The sequence below is a fragment of the Halichoerus grypus genome, chromosome 5 (genome assembly GCF_964656455.1).
Source record: "Halichoerus grypus chromosome 5, mHalGry1.hap1.1, whole genome shotgun sequence".
In the NCBI taxonomy this organism is placed as follows: Eukaryota; Metazoa; Chordata; class Mammalia; order Carnivora; family Phocidae; genus Halichoerus; species Halichoerus grypus.
The window spans coordinates 155,436,041-155,456,022 of NC_135716.1; the positions used below are offsets into that span (position 1 = coordinate 155,436,041).

The 19,982-nt window shown below is 44.6% G+C and overlaps 1 protein-coding gene across 7 annotated transcripts in view; it reads left to right on the top strand.

The window, feature by feature from the left end:
* The first annotated feature begins 1,007 nt into the window (after window positions 1–1,007).
* Window positions 1,008–19,982, top strand: part of HIVEP3 (HIVEP zinc finger 3) — a 448,346-nt gene continuing 429,371 nt past the window's right edge. For 4 of the 7 annotated variants that reach the window (XM_078073303.1, XM_078073297.1, XM_078073305.1 and 1 more), the window contains exon 1: window positions 1,008–1,160. The gene's annotated coding sequence lies outside the window, so the exon portion shown is untranslated. The other 3 variants (XM_078073298.1, XM_078073301.1, XM_078073300.1) reach the window with 3 other exon arrangements.

Sequence of the window (19,982 nt, forward strand, 5' to 3'; positions counted from 1 at the left end):
CATATGCTGTGTGGTCATTCATGTCTGGCTTTCTTCACTTAGTTTTCAATGTTCATCCATATTATTTCATTCCCTTTTATGGTCCAGTAATGTTCCATTGTATGGATAAACCATAATTTACCCTTTCATCAAATGATGGACCTTCTAATTGTTCCAACTTTTGGCCATTATGAATAGGCTGTGAACATCTGTGTACTGGTTTTTGCGTAGGTATGTTTCCAATTTCCTTGAGTACACACTGAGGAGTGAAATTGCTGGGTCTCAATTTATTCTTGCTGGGAGAGACTTGATCTTGTTTACAGGCTGAGGGTACTGGAACTCGCGCAGAGGGAGAGGTGGGAGATACGGAGAGGGGGTGGGGGTGGAGGAGGTAAGTGCTGGAGGAGAAGGGCCACTTAGTTCAGCATCACTCACTTTCTCTGTTGGCAGAACCCTAACGCCCTAACCTCGCTTCTCAACTGCTAGACTCTCTGCACACACACGACCCTTGCTGACCAGGGAGCGAATCCAGCGCGTGGATAAAGCACCCCTGGGATCCGTCGCAGATGCATCCGGGCTGGTGGCTCGTTTTCTGTTGCAGATCACAATTTTGGGGTCTCCTCTGGTTAGACAGAGCCTGGCTCATTCTGGCTTGGTTTTCTCCCACAGATTTGTCTACAGGTGAATAAGGACAATCCACCATGTAGTCTGAGTCTGATTCCTGGTTCCTCAGGCCATGCAGGGCTCCCAGCCATCCCGGATTAGGAAGGACGCCGGGTACCCACCGCTGGGGACCTAGAACGCCAGCACTCACTCGTGCGTTGCCCATCGTCGCCACCGCGCACGCGCCGCTCCCTGCCAAGGAGGAGGTGGGGGAGTAGGCGGGGCGGGCGGCTCTCAGGCCAATCGGAAGCGAGCGCCCCCGCCCTCCCGGTTGGTGGACCCAGCTTGACCCCGGCTGTGGGCGGAGGAGGCGGGGCCCGGCGCGCGGCCGCGGAGGGGGCGGGGCCCGGGGGCCTGGAGGCGGGGCCTGGGGCTGTCAGTCCCGCGCCCGCCGCCGCCGCCGCAGCCGCCGCCGCGGTTCCTTACATGCAGTGGCCGGGTGGCTGCCAGCGCTGCCGCCCGCCGCCCGCCGTCCCGGCATCCCGAGCCGCCTCCCGCCGTGCCGGCCCGGTGCGCAGGTAAGGCTGGCCGCGCTGCCGAGCCCTCGCGCCCCCTCCTTGGCATCGGTCCGCCGCGCGGGCGCCCCCTCCGGGCTATGTCAGCGCCGCGGCTCTCCTGGCCGCCCGGGGGCGGTCCCGGGGGGCGGGACGACTGTCCTCCCCAACCCCCCACAGCCCCGGGCTCCGCGCCTGCCGCGGGGTCCCGGGGCCGCGCCTCCGCCGCCGGGCGTGGGGCCGACGCCGAGCACCCCCTCCCGGGCCGATTACACAATCGCAGGGGCTGGGGGCGGGGGTCCCCTCCCGAGGCCCGGCTCCACACCTGTCCCCGCGACGCGCTCACGGGCAGAGGGCAGAGACCCAGCGCGACAGCGGGGGCCCGGAAAGTTTCACTTTGTGGTCGGCGTTTGTTGACATCCCAGAGATGCGGGGAGACGGAGGCTGAGCCGCGAGGATGCGCCTGGCGCGCAGCGTTCCCTTTGCCCCGGGGTGGCTCCAGTCCAGGTTTCCCTTCCAGAAGTCCTGCCGAGAGCCCTGCCCCGGGGCCGGAGGCTGCTGCAGGGCACACGGGTCGGTCCGCCTTGGTTAGCGAGCCCTGGCCCCAGGATTGCTGCAACTGGGGACAGCTCAGCTCTTCTCCCTTTCCTAATTTAGTATTGACATTTAGACCAGGTAGGCGAATTTCCTTAGCATTTCCCTGACAGTTTATATTTGTGAGGTGCTTTGCTATCCCTGATTAGTTAATTAACAAGGTGGGAAAGCAAAATAGATCCTGAGACGCAGGGCTAATGCCTTCAGTCTAGCAACTCTTTCAGAGCCACTGAGAGCGTTAGGCTGTTTGCGGTGAGATGCTTTGGGCCAAGGTGCTGCCGGGAGAGCTAGCTATTCAGTGTCTTCTGGTTGCCTGGGAAGGTTTTGGTAATAAATGGCAAGGCTTTCTCTGCCTCTCCTTGCTTATGCTGTTTATTGAGGGTCACCAGTCTATGGTGAGTTATTTGATCTTCTTCACTTAAGCAAAGGCGGTTTTAGAAGTATTGCTGAGGAAGTAGCTAAGGAAAACAAACCAACCAACCCGAGATTCAGGTAAGTTTGGATACTTGTCTGCTTTACCAGGTTACCCCTCCTGTGCAGAAAACTTTGGCTCTTCCTGTTCTTTCCGCATCTCCCTGTAGGACTATACCCAACTGGGTTGGTAATACAGCTCCTCATTTAGTACATAGACCTCTTGCTACCTGTGGTTTACAGACCTGCCTAGGGACATCCTCTACGAGTGGGCTTAATTAGCACTTTTATCTGCCCATTAAGCAATACAGCCTGAAATCTCTTGTAATCAGGCACTGTTGTAGTTGAATCTTTAATAATATCTAATTCATGTTAATAGTGTTCCTATAATAATCTTTCTATTAGTATGCCAGTTCTGCAACACCAGTACATTTAGTATAGAAGCAGCAATTTACTAGAAATATTATCATGGCAAAAACAATTCTCCAACAGATTTGCAGCCCACTTTACTTAGATAATGACTGTGAGAGGCTGTTAAGGTTTTTTATTCTTTGGTGCAGTAGGTGTTACTGATCTATAAGGTCATTCCTCCCTGGAGTAATGGTTTCAGTCACTGGGTCACTTAGATATTTTTTCTAGTTATATCATCTGAGTTTCTCCCCCATGCTGATTTCTCTTGGGACAAGGTATGGAGCTAACAAGATGTGGTTTTGATTTGCCAGCCTCAATTTTAAGAAGGATTTAAGAATATTTATTGTGTTTGGGGGCTTCTATTAGAGCTGTGATGGTGATTTTATTAGCACACGTACCGGACACTGTTTTGGGTGCTTTATAGATACTAAGTTATCTCATTCTCACAATGACCTTGTAAGGGACGTACTGTCATTACCCCATATTTCAGACGATGAAATTGAGGCCCAGTTGATTGACTCAGGTTGCACGGTTAGGTAAAGGACAGCCAGATTCTAACCTAGGTAGCCTGAGTTCAGAGTCCAAGTACTTAACCAGCCACTGTGCTGTCCTGCTTCCATAGGTTATTCTTTCAACAGGTATTTATTTCTACCTTCTGTCTGTACAACATTGCATTCTGTAGTGTGGGTGAAGAGTACTTTACAGTGTAATAACAAACACTGGGGTAGGGGTTCTTGTTGTGGTCTTAACTCTGCTGCCAGCTAATGTGTGATTTTGAGCAAGACACGCGCTCTCCCTGCCTCGCATTCCCTCGTTGGTGGAACAGCAGCGGCTGAAGCAGATGAACTAACTCGATTTAACCTCATGGGGTGCTGGAGAGATGCGTGAGTGCGCGCCAGAATTAAATGTCCTCCTCCCTAAGGCACAGTATAAGATCAAGTATCAAATGAGTGGATTGTGTGTGTGTGAGTGTGAGTGTGTGTGTGTGTGTGTGTGTGTGTCATGGGGAGGGAGCAAGGGGCGTGCACTGCACTCCTGGCTGCCAGTGGTAATGATGGGCGTGTAATGGTTGAGAGGCTTCACCTTAAATACTTCAATATTATTTTATGCTTTGCCACCAGCATCATTCCTTTTGTAATTAAAAAAGAAAAAAAAGAACGATGACCAGGAAAGAAGTCATCCTGTAGAGGTGGGGTAACCATGTGCAGCACTATGTGAGGGACATTTGTGGGGGACAGTTTGGCATGACTGAGGGGCTTGGGGTCAGATGATGGCAGGCTCTGAGGGGCAGACCCAGGAGTTCTCAGAATCACAAGAAGTCAGGGTTGAAAGGAAACTCTGTCATTGAGTTTAACACCATCCTCCCTCCTCTCTCTCCATCTATCCAGTGGATTAATCCCTCACGTGTGTGCATCTTCCCACTCCCTGCTCATCCTGCTCCTACTCGGACTCTTCTTGGGTCAAACGTTGGATGTGCTTCACAGATCTGTGCACCAAAGAAGTTAGGGTGGTATCCAGTGATAGGGAGTGGGAAACCGTAGAAGGATTCTGGGCCCTTCTGGCTTGTGCTCTTGAAAGACCATCATTGGCGTAAAACCGGGATTAGAGGGGAAATGTGAAACCAGGAAGACTGTTAGGAGGCCTTGGCCAGAATCTAGGATTGGGGTGATCCAGACTGAGACAGGCAGTGGCATGGGGTAAGAGGGGAGGAATGGACCCCAAAAGACAGAACCCCCCCAGTGCTTGCCTATCCACAAGCATCAGAGGGGAAGAACAAGTCAGTATCTCCCTGGGGTGAGAGGGGCATTGGAGAACCCCCGAATGGAGCTGGGGAGTCTGATGGGGTGGGGATGAGAGACAGCTATGTATGTCTGTTCCCCAAAGCTGGATAATAGACTGTGGCTAATATAAGTTCCCTGCAGACTGAAAACAGATTTTCTTTCTTCTCAAGAGGGGAGTGTCCCATTTAAATACAGTGGGAAACTCCCTCTGCTTACTGAAGGCATGTAACAGTATTTCCCTGTGGGGGTTGCAGACTCTTACTCCGGCTCCTTTAGCTGTGTGCGGTGCTTCTTGGTCACGTTGAGGATCTGTGTGCGGTGCTTCTTGGTCACGTTAGGAATCTGGTGTTCTCTTAAGTTGTACCAGACATGTTGGTGATGCTTTTCTCTGCTTTTGTTAGGAAGCCTTCTTTTGGAGGATGCTGTTTTCCAGTGACACCTGTTAAATAAGTGCTGGAGAGCCGCCACACCTTGGGGAGTGCTCAGAATCATTAGAAGTTTTTCCTTCTAACGCAGCTTATGGGGCACTTCAAAGAAAGCCTGGGTGAAACCATTACCACATTGACAGGCAAACAGGATCATCTGGAGGAAACAAGTAAGATTTACACAGGAAACCACAAAGACAGAAAAAATAGTTGGGAGTATTATAAGTTTATTTCTCTCTTGTTAATTTATGTGTTTCTGGCTTAGGATGCAGCATGTCTTGAATATTCATACTCAAAAATTTATATGCTGAAATATGTCGTCTAATAGTGCATGTGGAAATAAACTGTGTAACCTCAATTTTTTTTTTTTTTTTTGCCAGGACAATATTGGTCTAAGTTTTTCAGTATCCTTTAGACCAGTGATTCTTAAGCAGGGGCAGTTTTACCCCTTAGGGAACATGTGGCAATGTCTGGGACATTTTGGGTTGTCACGACTGGGGTGTGTGCTCCTGTCATTTAGTGGGTGGAGGCTAGGGAGGCTGCTGAACATCCTACAATGCACAGGACAGCCCCCCCAACCAGGAATTTTTCAGCTCCAAATATCAACAGTGTTGAGATTGACAAAATCCACTTTAGATCATTAAAAAAAAAATTTCTTATAGGGAGCAAGTTGAAGCTAAAGGGAAGAGGAAGAAGAAGGTCATATAAAGTGTTCCTTGACTCCCTGAAAGTGATAATAGTCCCCTCCCTTCGGACCCCCAGGAGGGAGAACCAGCTACACAGGCTGCTGGAGCACAGGCTTCTGTCTGCCACCCAGGAGCTATTTCAATAGCTCGATTGCTCAACACGCTAGTTTGGAACAGGAAGTAGAGGCCCTTGTAGTGGGATGAGGCTGGAGGGGTGATTTCTGGAGGCAGAAAGTTTACAGGCCAAGAAGGGAAGCTGGGTCATGCCAGAATAATTTTGAAAAGTTCTAGGGAGTTTTTCAAAGGTGATTTTGTTGAGGACAGCGAGTGTGGGGCTTTAGAAGATGCTGTTTCTCCTCTGGGAGTGCATGACCCCTCTGGGCTATGGATCTGAGAGTCTGAGGACTTCCCAGATTTTTCTGTGTTCAAACACAGGGTGGAGAGTGAAGGACACTTAGTTTTGTTTTCAGGTTGTATCTGTGTCCTCTCCCCACACCCCTTGAAAACCTTTTTTATTATGGTACATTTTAAACGTAGACACAAATTGAGGAGAGTATAACTGACCCCTGTTCACCTGATGCCCAGCTTCAAGGATTGTCAGCTCCTGGCGGATCTTGAATTTTACTCCACCCCTCGTAGACTCCCTCCCCCCTCTTTTTTTTTTTTTTTGTTAATCTAGAAGATAGCTTACATAATTCCTGATGACCTGCCTCCCAGGAGAGGCTTGGCAGTGAGGAGGGAAGTGATTTCCGGTGCTTGGGTCTCCCTGGAGGATAGCTGGTAATGGACATGGATGATTCTGAGAGCCCTGAGAGCCGGGGAGACAGGACTAGGGCCCAGGCACATCTGGGATGGGGGCATTGGGCTCTTCTTGGGGGGAGGGGAAAGTATTGGCGATTTGGGACAAGTTTCATTCTTTTGAAGCCTCCTGGGTGGACTAGTCTACCTCAGGTCTCTGCTGGTAGAAATGTGTTTCTGGGTTTTGCAGTTGAGGGTCATCCTGCTTTCTGGAGGGCGCTTCATTTGCGTGTTTCCTTGTAGGCTGACCCCCTTCCTGTTGTTGACTCTTGAGATGTGTGCTGTGTGGTAGGAAGCCAAGTGTTCTGTGTGGCCCTCTGGCCCTGGCTTGAGGGGTCTTCACTGCCTGACGCCTCCCTGGAGAGCACAGGGCAGGGTAGGGGTGGGCGAGGGAGGCATAATTTCCGGGGGTTGTGGATCCTTGTTTGTGGTGGTGGCTCCTCTGTGTTTGTTGGTGGACGTAGGGCTGTCCTGTGTTGTCACTGGCAGTCCACGCCAGAAGGGGACGTCATTACAGTTAGCACTTGGCAAACACGGCTTTCTTTCTTTTTTTTTTTTAAAGATGCTATAGCTTAGATTTTATTTATTTATTTGAGAGAGAGAGACAGAGCACAAGCAGTGGGAAGGGCAGAGGGAGTCGGAGAAGCAGACTCCCCACTGAGCTGGGAGCCTGATGTGGGGCTCGATCCCAGGACCTTGGGATCATGACCTGAGCTGAAGGCAGACGCTTAACGACTGAGCCACCCAGGTGCCCCTAGAGCTTTCTTTTTTAAGTTGTGTCTCCAGAGCTACAGGATTACTTTGTTTTTTTTTTTTTGAGACCATTGGAGAATTGGCATGCATTGACTTGACTTCGGTGTTGTGTTGAAATATGCATACAAAAAATAACTTTAGAAGTTGAGAGAGTTCTTGAATAATCAGATAATTGATGTCTGCGAATTTTAATTAGTGCTGGTTTCTATACATGTAGACGTTCTGGACTAAGTTCACAAGCAACTCCTTTAGTGTGAAGTTCTGGAGCCCTGAAGGGCTGTATTTTGCATCTTTATTTTACTTACTAAATCCATTTTTGCCCTTTCTTTATTCTACAGAGAGGTTTAGGTGGCATCAGCTGATTCTGAACACCCTGTATCTGCTGTTGTGGGTTTTCAGGGGTCACACCCACGGGGAAGGCAGCTCACATTTCCTCTATTCCTGAGGACCCTTCTAGGTAGGACTTAGTATTCCCATTTTGCAGATGAAGAAACTGAGGCTTAGAGAGGTTAAGGAATGCTAGGAGGTAGCCCTGGGTTTTAACCCAGGTTTGTTTGATTCTGAAGCCTGAATGCTTTCCACTAAACCTCATCTCTCGCAGTGAAAAGTTGGTGGGAGTTTGTAGGAGGGTTGATAGAGAGGATGGGGCAGGTGCTGTGAATGGGGCTGAGAGGCCTGGTTACTCCAGTTAATGAAATCCTCACACTGAACCCCCTGGGACACATTGCTTTTGAGTGTGATAAATTACTGTGTCCTATTTTTGAGCTGACTGTATAAAACAGAATCACACCCTGGTAGCCCTGAGCCAAATTTGGTTAGCAGATGTGTTTTATTTGGTCTGCACTGTGTTTTATTTTTTAAAAATTAGATTAGTTATCATCATTTAAAAAGTGGGAGATTTCACACTGAAATTTCCAAATTTCTTGGCTTCGCTTGAGTCCTCAGAAGATCTGGCAACACCAGGCCCACGTTCCTCCTTGGCAATAGTTAGTAAGAGTGGCTGCTCCTAGCTTTGCCATCTTGCCATGCTGCCCTCTTCACTCCTTTGTATTACTCGCCAGGACTGGGAAGGCGTTTGAGTTAGAGGCACCCTTGTCGAAGTTATGCACATTCTCTCTGCCAGTGTCAGGGATGCGTTAGGGGAGGCTTGTTCTGTATTTGAATGAACGATCGCCAGCAGTTTTCCCTTTGTAGGGCACCTAGAGAGGGTGACTCTACTTGGCCTATGAACAGACACAGCCACGCCCTCCTTCTGCCCCCCAGCAATGGCTAATTGGACTCTGGATGGGTTCTTGGACTAAGGTGGACCAATTAGATATTTGGGATTTGGACACTGAAGTGGTGGAGCTGGGGAGCCTCAGGCAGGAAGGACGACTGGATTCAGGCTGACAGTAGCGACGTTAGAAAGGTAGGTGAGTGAGCAAAGGAGCTGGATGGCAGGGAGATGGCAGGGAGGTGAGAGAGCGCTCCAAGGCATAGAGGGCGGAGCTGCCTGGTCTCTGCTTTTACTGGACTTCCTGCAGTGGGGTTCCTCTGTAGCCACAGCCTTCACTCGGTGGTATTTACTGAGTGTTTACTATAGGGCCAGGCACTTTTCTAGATTCTTGTGATAGATAGGGAATAAAAACAGACAAAGGTCTTGTTCTCATAGAGCTTATATTTTGGGTGGGGGGAAAACAAACAACTCCAAACGAAAAAGCAAATAAACATAAAATATGTAAGGTGGTGATAAGTGCAAGGAAGAAATATAAACTGAGTAAGGAAACAGAGTGGATGTCAAGGGTAATGCTGTTACGTTAGAGAGGTCGTTCAGGGAAGGCCTCCTGATACGGTGCTATTTGAGCAGAGATGTGAATGAAGTGAGGAGTGAGCCACGAGGAAACCTAGGGGTGCTGCATTCCCTGCAGAGGGTTCAGCAAGTGCAAAGGCCCTGAGGTAGGAGTATGCTTGACTTGTTTGAAGAATAGCAAGGAGGGCATTGTGGCTGGAATGCAATGAATAATGGGAGAGGGGGAGTTGGAGGGAATGTAGGGCTTCATATCTATATTAAAGACTGATTTTATTCTACTGAGATAGGAAGCCATTGGAAGATTTTGAGGACAGGTGGCACGATCTGGCTTCCGTCTTGAAAAATGTAAATGCTGTGTGGAGAATAGGCAGTAAGGCAGCTAAGGTGAATCCAGGACAACTAATTAGGAGGCAGTGCCGTAGTCCAGATAAAATACAATGGTGGCTTAGATTAGGGTGGAGGTGGAGGTGGGGAGAAGTGGACAAGTTCTGAATATATTTTGAAGGTAGAATTGACAGGACTTGAGGACGTATTTGGTATTAGATGTGAGAGAAAGAGAGGAGTCGAGACGATTTCAACCTTTGAATAAAAACATTGCTGTGTTAGTTGGCATTTCCCCTTCTTTTCCTGAAAAACATTCAAAAGCAACAAGAGAGGTGAAAAAATAATAATGAAAACCTTGCAAACTATTCTATTTTTGGCAAAATTAGGAGAGAAATTTAATCCATAAGCTTCAAAATGTGTGTGAAGAGAGAGAGTCCTGAATAGATGAGATCAGGTGGAAGCCTTGTGGGAGGAAATGAAGAGAAGCGGCAGGGAGATGGTGAGAGAGCCCAGTAGCTACAGATCTTAGAAAGTTCTAGAAAATTACCTCTTTGAGGTAAAAAGTGCAACCTGATGTGAAAAAGCTCTATCCCTTGCTTGTAGCAAGTGTTGTGGGAACTGGGTGTGCAGCTGGAGGAATATACCCTCCTGGATGTAGTTTGGCTCAAAGAAGCAAAAGAAGGGGCACCTGGGTGGCTCAGTCGTTAAGCATCTGCCTTCGGCTCGGGTCATGATCCCGGGGTCCTGGGATCGAGTCCCGCATCGGGCTCCCTACTCCGCGGGAAGCCTGCTTCTCCCTCTCCCACTCCCCCTGCTTGTGTTCCCTCTCTCGCTGTCTCTCTCTGTCAAATAAAATCTTTAAAAAAAAAAAAAAAAGAAGCAAAAGAAGTGGGGTTACCTGAAAAACCACACTGGCAAGCCACATGTCTATGGGAAGTATTCTGTCTCTGTGGGAGCAGGGAGGAAGAGGGCCTTTGGATTGCAAAAAAATAGCTCATCTGAAAGAGTATCATGGTTGTCCTCCCCTCCCCTGGCCAGAGGAACCTCCTGCAAATACTGTAACTGCCAAGGAAAATAACTCATCCAATGGCAACGAAGAAGGAAATGGTAGCCTTCTGTTTCTGATCATGGTAGGCAAGGTTAGGTGGACCAGAGTTCCTACTGAAAAATATTAAAATGTTTGGGTATATTTTTTAAATTAAAAAAATTAAATTTCCTTAAAAGCACGAAAGAACTGGGAAGAGACAAAGGGACTAGAAGGTGGAAATCTAAGGTTTAGTGGGAACCTAGAAGGATGTGCTGGTCACTGGAAGGCTTAAGTTGCTTTTGCCCTGAGAACATTTGTTGATTCTAGTAAAATAGGGCTTTGGTTTTGGCAGCCTTGCAGGGCAAGGAGGTTAGAAGTCAAAGTCTGTAGCTTGCCCAAGGTGGAGAGTCTCATAGGAGACTATTTCCATATAAAGCTGGAACTACTGAGGGTAAAGGTGAACCAGAAGTAAAACCATCTCTTCCTCCCCCACTTAGAGACAGTGGAGAAGGTTGCCCTGGCACTGAGAGGAGCAAGACAAAAAGGAAAATGTAGGTTGTAATCACTGGCCAGTTTTTGCACAGATTTTGAGGATTGTTTTATACCACCTTGATTTTACAGAACTGCAGCCATGAATTTGGTTTGACTAGAAGCTTCTTATGGTCATTAGTGCTATCCCTCTCCTTTTTGTGGGACCCCAGCCTCGTCATTATTCCATGAAACCAACAATGAAGCCACCATGTTGGAAAGCATAGGAGAGAAGCTAGGCATCCAAGTGACATTATTAGAGCCATACCGGCTGTTTTTTCATTGCTTAAGCTTATTTGAGTTGGATTGTTTGTTATTTGGAATTGAAGGAATCAAAACTGACACAAGAATCAACAGAAAGATCAGGAAAGAAGAGTGTTGAATTCAGAAACACACACATATGGGAATTTCACCTCATTGGATTAGATGCTCCTCAGTCATCTTTGCTATGGATTCTCTCTTCCCAATTTTTAAAGTTGGAGTATTGCAGGGCTCAGGTCTTGGACATCCTCTCCATTCCTAGATGATTTTTTCCCTGCTTTATGGTATTAAATATCTATTTGTACATGACTCCTAAGTTTATATCTCCAGTTTTCATCATTCTTCTGCAATTCAGACCCGTATGTTCATCTGCCCACTTTGATTCTACACTGGAGTGTCCAACAAGATCTGAAACTTAGCATGTCTTATACCAAACTCCCAATTTTCAACTTCCCTACCCTAAACCTGCTCCTTTCCCTTAATTCTCAGGCTCATAAAAGGGTACTACTATCTATCCAGTTGTTCAGACTAAAAACCTAGAAATTATCCTTGAGTCTTCTCTTTCCTATAGCTCCCACATTTAGGTCAACAGGAAGTCCTGTTCACTCTGCCTTCAAAACATAAACTGAATCTGAGCACTTAACCTGGCCTCCACTCTTCCCACCATCATCCAAGCCATAGCCATCCTTTGCTTGGATTATTGCAATAGCCTCCCCCAGTCTATTCTACACACATAGTTAGAGGAGTCCTATTTATTTATGTATCTATCTATCTATCTATCTATCTATCTATCTATCTATCTATCTATCTGAGAGGGAGAGGGGAAGGATGGCACAGGGAGAGGGGGAGAGAGAATCTTAAGCAGGCTCCATGCCCAGTGCCAGAGCCCGAAGTTGGGCTCGATCTCACAACTCTGAGATCATGACCTGAGCTGAAATTCAGAGTTGGAACACTTAACTGACTGAGCCACCCAGGCGCCCCTAGAGGATCTTTTAAAACATAAATGATATCATGTTACTTGCCTGCTTAAAGCCAGTGTTTTCCCATTACATTTAGAATACCCCAAATCACTATCATACTCTATAGGACTGTGTACAATCTGGCTCCTACCTAGGTTTCTAAATTTATCTTCTGTTTTTCTTTCTATCTTACTTATTGTGCTACAGTTGCACTGGCCTCTTTGCTCTTTCTGGACCATCCCAAGTACTATTACTACCTTAGGGCCTTTGCAGTTCTTCCTTCTGATATTGTTATGGCTCATTCTGTCACATCATTCAGGTCTATGATCAGATATAACCTCTTCAGAGTGACCTTCTCTGATTCTTGCATGTAAAATAGTCCTTGCCTTCCCCCTCTTCACACCCTTACCCTGCTGTATTCCTCAGAATACTTGTCATGATCTTGTTTATTGTCTGTTTTCTTCACTAAGTTTAAGCTTTGAAAGGAGGAATGTTGTCTTATTTAATGCTTATTCCTAGCACTGGAATGATGTCTGGATCATGGTTTGAGCTGATACATATTTTTGAATGGCTTATTAAATGAAATTTGAATGATAGAGGTAGCATATCACAGTTTCTAAGAGACATATTATTTAACAAGTGGTTTTGAGAAAGTGGTTAGTCATTTAAGGATAAAATAGATTGCTATTATTATTTTTTTAAGTAGGCTCCATACCCAGTGTGGGGCTTGAACTCACAACCTCATGATCTCGAGATCGAGAATTGCATGCTCTACCAACTGAGCCAGCCAGATACCCCTAAAATAGATTATTAATAAGAGGATATTATGAATAATTTTATGTCAACATATTTGACAATTTAGACAAAATAAACAAATTTCTTTAAAGTCTGACATATCAAAACTAACACAAGAAGAAGAAATAAAAAATCTGAATGGGGCTATATGTATTAAAGAATTGAATTCATTATTAAAGACCTTCCTACCAAACAGATAAACAAACAAACAAACAAAGAGGCTCTGTAGGCCCATGTGGTTTCTCTGATAAAGCCTTCCCAATGTTTAAATGATGTAATAACATCAATCTTACACATTTTCCCAGAGAATAGAGAAAGATGTAACATGTCCTCGCTCATTCTTAAGAAAAACCTTTATACCAAAACCTGATGAGGACATCACAAGAAAAGAAAATTAAAGACTGAACCCTCTCATGGACATTGATACAGAAATCCTAAACAAAATATAGTCAAAATGAATTCAATAATGTATAAAAAGGATAATATGCCATAACCAAGTGGGACAGGTTTCAGGAATTCACAAGTAGTTTAACATTTGAAAATAAGTCAAAGTGATTCCCCAATATAACAGAATAAAGAGAAAATATAAACAATCATTTCAATAGATGCAGAAAAAAGATTTGATAAAATTCAACATTGATTCCTGATAAAAAAGAATAAGTCTTAGCAAAGGAAATTCCTTAATCTGATAATGAGTACCTACAAATAACTTAAAGCAAACATCATACTTGATGGTGGAATGTTGAAAGCCTTCTCTCTGGGATGTCTGCTATCATGACTTCTTTTTAACATTGCATTAGAACTTCCAGCCATTGCTGCAAGGGCAGAGAAAGTGATAAAACTGTCACTATTAGGAGGCAAAATGATTGTGTATCCAGAAAATCCCAAAGAATCTTTAGATAAGCTCTTGGAATTAATAAAATTTGGCAAGGCTGATGGATACAAGGTCAATATATAGAAATCAATTGTACTTCTATATACTAGTAACAAAGAATAGAAAAGAAATTTAAAAAATGATACCATTTACAATAGCTTCAAAAACACTGAATTCATAGGAATACATGTAATAGAGATGTACAAGATCTCTACACTGAAAACAAGAATATGTATTGAGAGAAATTAAAAAAGACTTTAGTAGATGGAGAGATATACTATGTTCATAGACTGGATGACTCAAGGTTGTAAAGATGTTAATTCCCCCAAATTTATCTGTAAATTGTGCAAACCATTCAAAATTTCAACAGGCTTTTTTAAATGGACATTGACTATGAAATTTGTATGGAAAGGAAAGGGGCCAAAATTAGCTAAGACAATCATGAAGAATAAGAACAAAGCTGAGAGAACTTCCACTACCGACATTTAGACTTATGGTAAAGCTATAGTAATTAAGACTGTGGTGTTTGTGCCAGAATATACAAAGGGTCCAATGGAACATATTAGGAAACTTAGGAAGAGACCCTTATATGATCACCTGATTAACAACAAAGGTGACCCTGAAATGTAGGAGAGAAAGGATGTTTTTTCAATAAATTGTGCTGATTCAATTTAATATCCATATGGAAAAAATAAATCTTGACCTCTTCCTCAAACCATTCACAAAAATTAATTCCAGCTGCATTGTAGATCTAACTATGACAGATAAGACAAAGGTCTTAGGAGGAAACCTAAGAGAATATCTGTGTAACCTTGGGGTAACAAACATCTCTTAAAGAAGACACAAAAGCACTAACTATAGAGGAAAATATTGATAAACTAGATTAGATTGAAATCAAGAACTACAGATCATCAAAAGACACCATGAAGAAAATGAAAGGGCAAGCCATAGAGTAGAAAATATTGTAAAGAACTAAAAACCAGTAAGAGAAAAGCAAGTAGCCCACTAGGAAAATAGACAAAAAGGACAAAAAAAAAAAAGTAAGTAGTTCACACAGAGGATGTTCAAATGGTCAATAAATATATTAAAAGGTACACAACTTCATTTGTTCTCAGGGAAATGCAAATTAAAGCTACAGTTACTATCTCTACATATCCACTAGAATGGACAAAATTAAAAAGTCAGGTAATATCAAGTGTTGGCAAGAACATGAACAATTGGGCTCTTATATATTATTGGTGGGTGTGTACAACTACTTTGGAAAACTGGTAGTCTCTACTAAAGCTAAACGCACATACTCCATACTCCAAATTCCACACCTAGGTATATACCCAGCAGACATGTATATATGGTTATAAACAGTCATATAGGAATGTTCATGGCACTCCTATTATATTATTAATAGCCTCAAACCGGAAGTAACCTAAATGTCCAAAGGCAGTAGAATGGATAAATAAATCATAGTATATTTGTACAATGGAATGTCTACAGGAATAAGAATAAGTAATCTATAGCTACATACCAAGGCATAGATGCATTTCATAAGCATGATGCAGAGAAAAAGAAGCCAGATACCACAACAGACAGAACTAATCTTTGGTGATATAAATCAGGAGAGTGGTTGCCTAGGGGAGGTAACGACTGGAAGGGGAAATTTTTTTTTTTTTTTAAAGATTTTATTTATTTATTCATGAGAGACAGAGAGAGAGAGAGAGAGGCAGAGGGAGAAGCAGGCTCCCAAGGAGCAGGGAGCCCGATGTGGGACTCGATCCCAGGACCCTGGGATCATGACCTGAGCCGAAGGCAGATGCTTAACCATCTGAGCCACCCAGGTGCCCCTGGAAGGGGAAATTAAGGGGACTTCTTGGGTGTGGGTCATGTTCTGTTTTCTGCACCGGATGGTGTGGCTCATGATGTGGCAAACAGGGGTGTGCCACATGGGGTGCATGAAATTTACTTTGTGAAAATTCATTAACCTGTGCATTTATGCTTTGTGCACTTCTCTGTATGTAACGTATGCTTCATTAAATTTTTTATTAAAAAAAACCTGGATCTTTACTTTGGTTCTTAAGCCAAAGTAAGCTACAGCTAGATTCAATATTTAAATATAAGATGAAAATTCCACAATTAAATATGGGTCAACATTTTGAAAATTTTGGTATCATAAATTGGACTGCATAAAATTAAAAATTTCATCAAGAAGCACAATTAAAATTGTAATTAAATGAAAGGTAAATGTCAAGCTAAGGAAAATATTTGTAAAATAATAATAATATATTATATGTTGCCAGTCATGTCATCAAATATTAAAAGATCGATAATACCAAGTTTTGCTAAGGTTTTTCAGAAGAGTACTCTCATACCCTGTTGTTGGAACTGTTTCTACAGCATTTTTATTTTTAATTTTTTAAAAGTTTTATTTATTTATTTGAGAGAGAGAGAGCGAGAGTGAGAGAGAGCATGAGTGGGGGAGAGGGAGAGGGAGAAGCAGGCTCCGTACTCAGGGACTTGATTCCAGGACCCTGAGATCATGACCTGAGCCGAAGGCAGACACTTAGCTGACTGAGCCACCCAGGCGCCCCTCTACAGCATTTTTAGAGGAATTTGGCAACATCCTTTAAAATGTAAAATGTGCATCCTATTTGACCTAACAATCAATTTCCAGGAATTTTATCTCAGAAAATATTTGCATAAGTGTGTGAAATTATACATATCAGGATCAAATATTCAATAAAGCATTTTTTGTGATAGTTAAAATTGGAAATATTTTTTTTTTTTTTTTTAAAGATTTTATTTATTTATTTGAGAGAGAGAGAATGAGAGACAGAGAGCATGAGAGGGAGAAGGGTCAGAGGGAGAAGCAGACTCCCTGCCGAGCAGGGAGCCTGATGCGGGACTCGATCCCGGGACTCCAGGATCATGACCTGAGCCGAAGGCAGTCGCTTAACCAACTGAGCCACCCAGGCGTCCCTAAAATTGGAAATATTTTAAGTGTCTATTAATATAGCACTGGCTAAATAAGGTACACTTTGTATAATAAAATATACTATGTTTGGTAGAAAGAATGATATTGCTCTGTATCAACTGAAAAAATCAGATGGCCAGGAGAGACTGATTGCTAAATGAAAGGAATAAGTTGATGAACATTTATTATCTCATTTAAAGAAATATGTATTTTATTGGAAAATACTGGGAAAATATACACCAAACTATTAACCATGGAGATTATGAGAAATAGCCCTTCATAAGGTGTCTAAATTTTTTTTTACTATAATTAACACATTACTTTTATAGGTAGAAAAACAGTGACAAAAATTACAAAAAAGCAAAATGAAGTTTCTTACAGAGAATGATGCCATATAAGTAAAAATATTCACGAGACATGTATTAAGATTGGTAGAAAGTAGACCAAAGTGTCAACACTGGCTATATCTCTCGGGGGTGCGATTACTGATGATTTTCATTTTTATATTTCTTTGCATTTTCCAATTTTACTACAACAAGTTTGTGTTGCTTTACCAACTGAAAGATCAGGACTATTAAATTCTGTCTGTATTTCACCAGCTTCATGACAAGGATGAAACTCCTAACGAAGGCATTTTTTTCCAATCCTTCTTGCCTGTCTATCTACCTTTATCTGCTGCTTCTGTTCTTTCATTTTTCTATAGAACACAGATACGTTCTCCTTGGAAATAATTCAAATGATATAGAGCATATAGGGAAAAATGTGGAAGTCCCCTTTCCAATTTCACTGCTCTCCCATGATTTTTTTCTATACATTTGCTCATGTATATACATCCAGATATGAAGTCTTTTTTAAAACGTAAATGGGACACTTGCCCTCTACTTCTTAATCACATTCTGCTCTTTGCTGTTTCTTGGACTTCCATGCTGTTTCACCCCAGTGTGACTCGCCAAAAGCCCCTTTGCCCTTTCCTCCAGTCCCTGTGCAACCGGCAATTACAGCATGTAATTATTTGATGTTTTTACTAAGGACTTTGGAAGGGGGAAGTTCAAAAGGGACAAGGCATGACAGGAAGGCAGAACTGCTATAGCCATGCAGGCAGCTGAAGGACGAGGGGCGGTGTGGCAGCCCACCATTTCTAGTTATTCACTGAGGTTTTAGTCCCTCTGGTTCCTTGTACTTATGGCACATCCCCCTGCCTAGGCAGCTAGGGCATTCCACGTTCATTGCTTCAGGGGACAAGTGACATAGCAGAATCCAGAAATGAATGCTTGGCTTTTGATTTTCCAAAGCCTGGTCCTCATGGGGGCACCAAAGGACTCAGTGCATAGACAGTAGATTTAGAAGGGTGCCTCATGGGCAACAGAAGTCTTTTCTGGCACCCCTCAATCTCCCCCTGTCCTTTCCCCAATGCAGTAATGGTGCCCTTGGTGAGGGGAAGGGAAGTTAGAGGGGAAGGAGGAGAGGCCCATGTTTGTGGCTCCCAAGGAGGCTGGCTGCGTGTCTAGGCTGAATCCTGAAGGGCAGTGGCTATGTAAGCCCCTCACAAGTCTGGGGATCCAGATATCGGAGGAAGGCTGTGCTCCTGTATTTAGTACAGCCCAGGACAGTCGTGTGACTCTGATTCCCAATGCCTGGAGCATCCAAGCAGAGGTGGCTTCTTGCCCTATGGAGGCAGAGAAGTCCCCCTACCCCCCCCCCCCAAGCATTTCCCAGAGTCCTTGTGCAGCAAAGGGCAAGGAAAGTGCTCCTGAAGGCTGAGGAGGTCTGCACTTGGGAGGACTCTGTGGGACTCCAAGTGGACCAGTGATCCAAGGCTGAAGGGGAGAGAGGAGGTGTGGGCAGGGGCTGGGGGCTGGGGGCACCTCGGAGGATCAGGTGCCCCTCTCCCTCTGGCACCTTGACACTAAGTAAGGCCTGGGAATTTAGATGTAACTCTGTGGAGGTGAGGCTGGGGGAGAGACTTTGAATTGCCTGTAATTACCAAATGGAGGACTTAAATATAAATTAGATGATTAGAGAACAGTAAATTTGCATTCCTTGCACACCTGAGTTTGAGAACTGAGAATTGTCTCCATTACACTCAGAAGAGAAGAGCTTTGCTTTTATTTCTTTGCCCTGGTTGTGGTGCCGTTGGGCTTTGGTGCGACTGGCCAGGAGCCCAGGGATTTCCTGAAGAATGACCTGCTTTAGCCGTCTCACTTTCTCCCCTGCTTGGCTGCTCCAGTGGGGGGGTGGGCGCCATGGCCTTTGGAGGCCAGTGCCGGTCTGGCAGCCACAGGTATGGTGCCTCTGCACCTGTATGTGAGCAGAGTAGGGAAGGATGAAAGCGGCGGAGTGGGACCTTTCTGGACGAGGCTATACAGGAACCTAGCCCGTAACACTCAGAGCTGATTCCAAACAATCCAAGAGATGAAAATGAAAACCAACAAGGAACTGTGGGATTTTTTTTTTTCTTCCCCTAAAGTAATCTCCATGCCCAACGTGGGGATCGAACTCACCATCCGGAGATCAAGGGTTGTGTGTTCTACAGACTCAGCCGGCCAGGCGCCCCCAGGAATTGTTTTTCAACTCATTAAATTTGGGGAAGATGCTTATCACTGACTTGCATTAATTCAGGGGTTAAGCGATTTTCAGGCTTATGTTTATCAGTGGTTCATAAATTTGGAGTTAATTCTGGAAACCACCTGGCAACTTTAGCTTCATTGGTGCCCAGAAACTTTGCTTCAGTGGACATCACAACACAGCAAGCTAATGGCGATGAGAGAACAGAGTGGCAGCACTGGACTATTCGAGAGGAAGTTTCTTTGGAGCAGTGCTAGGGACTCTATGAAGCTCAGGATGTAGGTCCTCTTGGCGGCCCAGTTTTATTTGTGCTCTGCTGTCCCCCCATTATTTCAGACTTTGCTGATCTTCACCACAAATCCTATTACACTCATCTCCTCTGACCCCTTTCTCTTTCTGCCTTCTTGCTGATGCTTTGCACACTCTGCTCACCTCTTTGCTCTGTACCATGGGCTGTTGGTTTTTCTTTTTCTCCCTGAACTCTGACCCCGCTTTCCCTTGGCCTCTTTCTCTCCTTGTGATGTGCGTTGTTAACTTTGTGGCATGCCTTTTTCTTTTCACCTCGCAGACTCTCCACCAGCTGGGAAGGAACATGTATCTGCTCTTCAGGAAATGCTGTCCTTTGGGTGGAAAAGGACTGGTTTCCTGGCAGTGCCAGAATGAAGATCCTTCTCTGCTGGAAACAAACAAAACCCTTTTATCTGTGGAACTTCCTGTTTCCTCCAGTGAAAGCTGTGCTTCTCAAACATGGGGCATCATGCCAGGGGCACATGAAGTCATAGGATAAACTGGGCACCTCTTCCTGGATGTTACTTGGAACTTTGGGGGGAAATCGTTTCGAATTTTTCTTCCTCATTAAAACTACTGCCACATGGTTGAAGAATAAAATTCACATGGCAT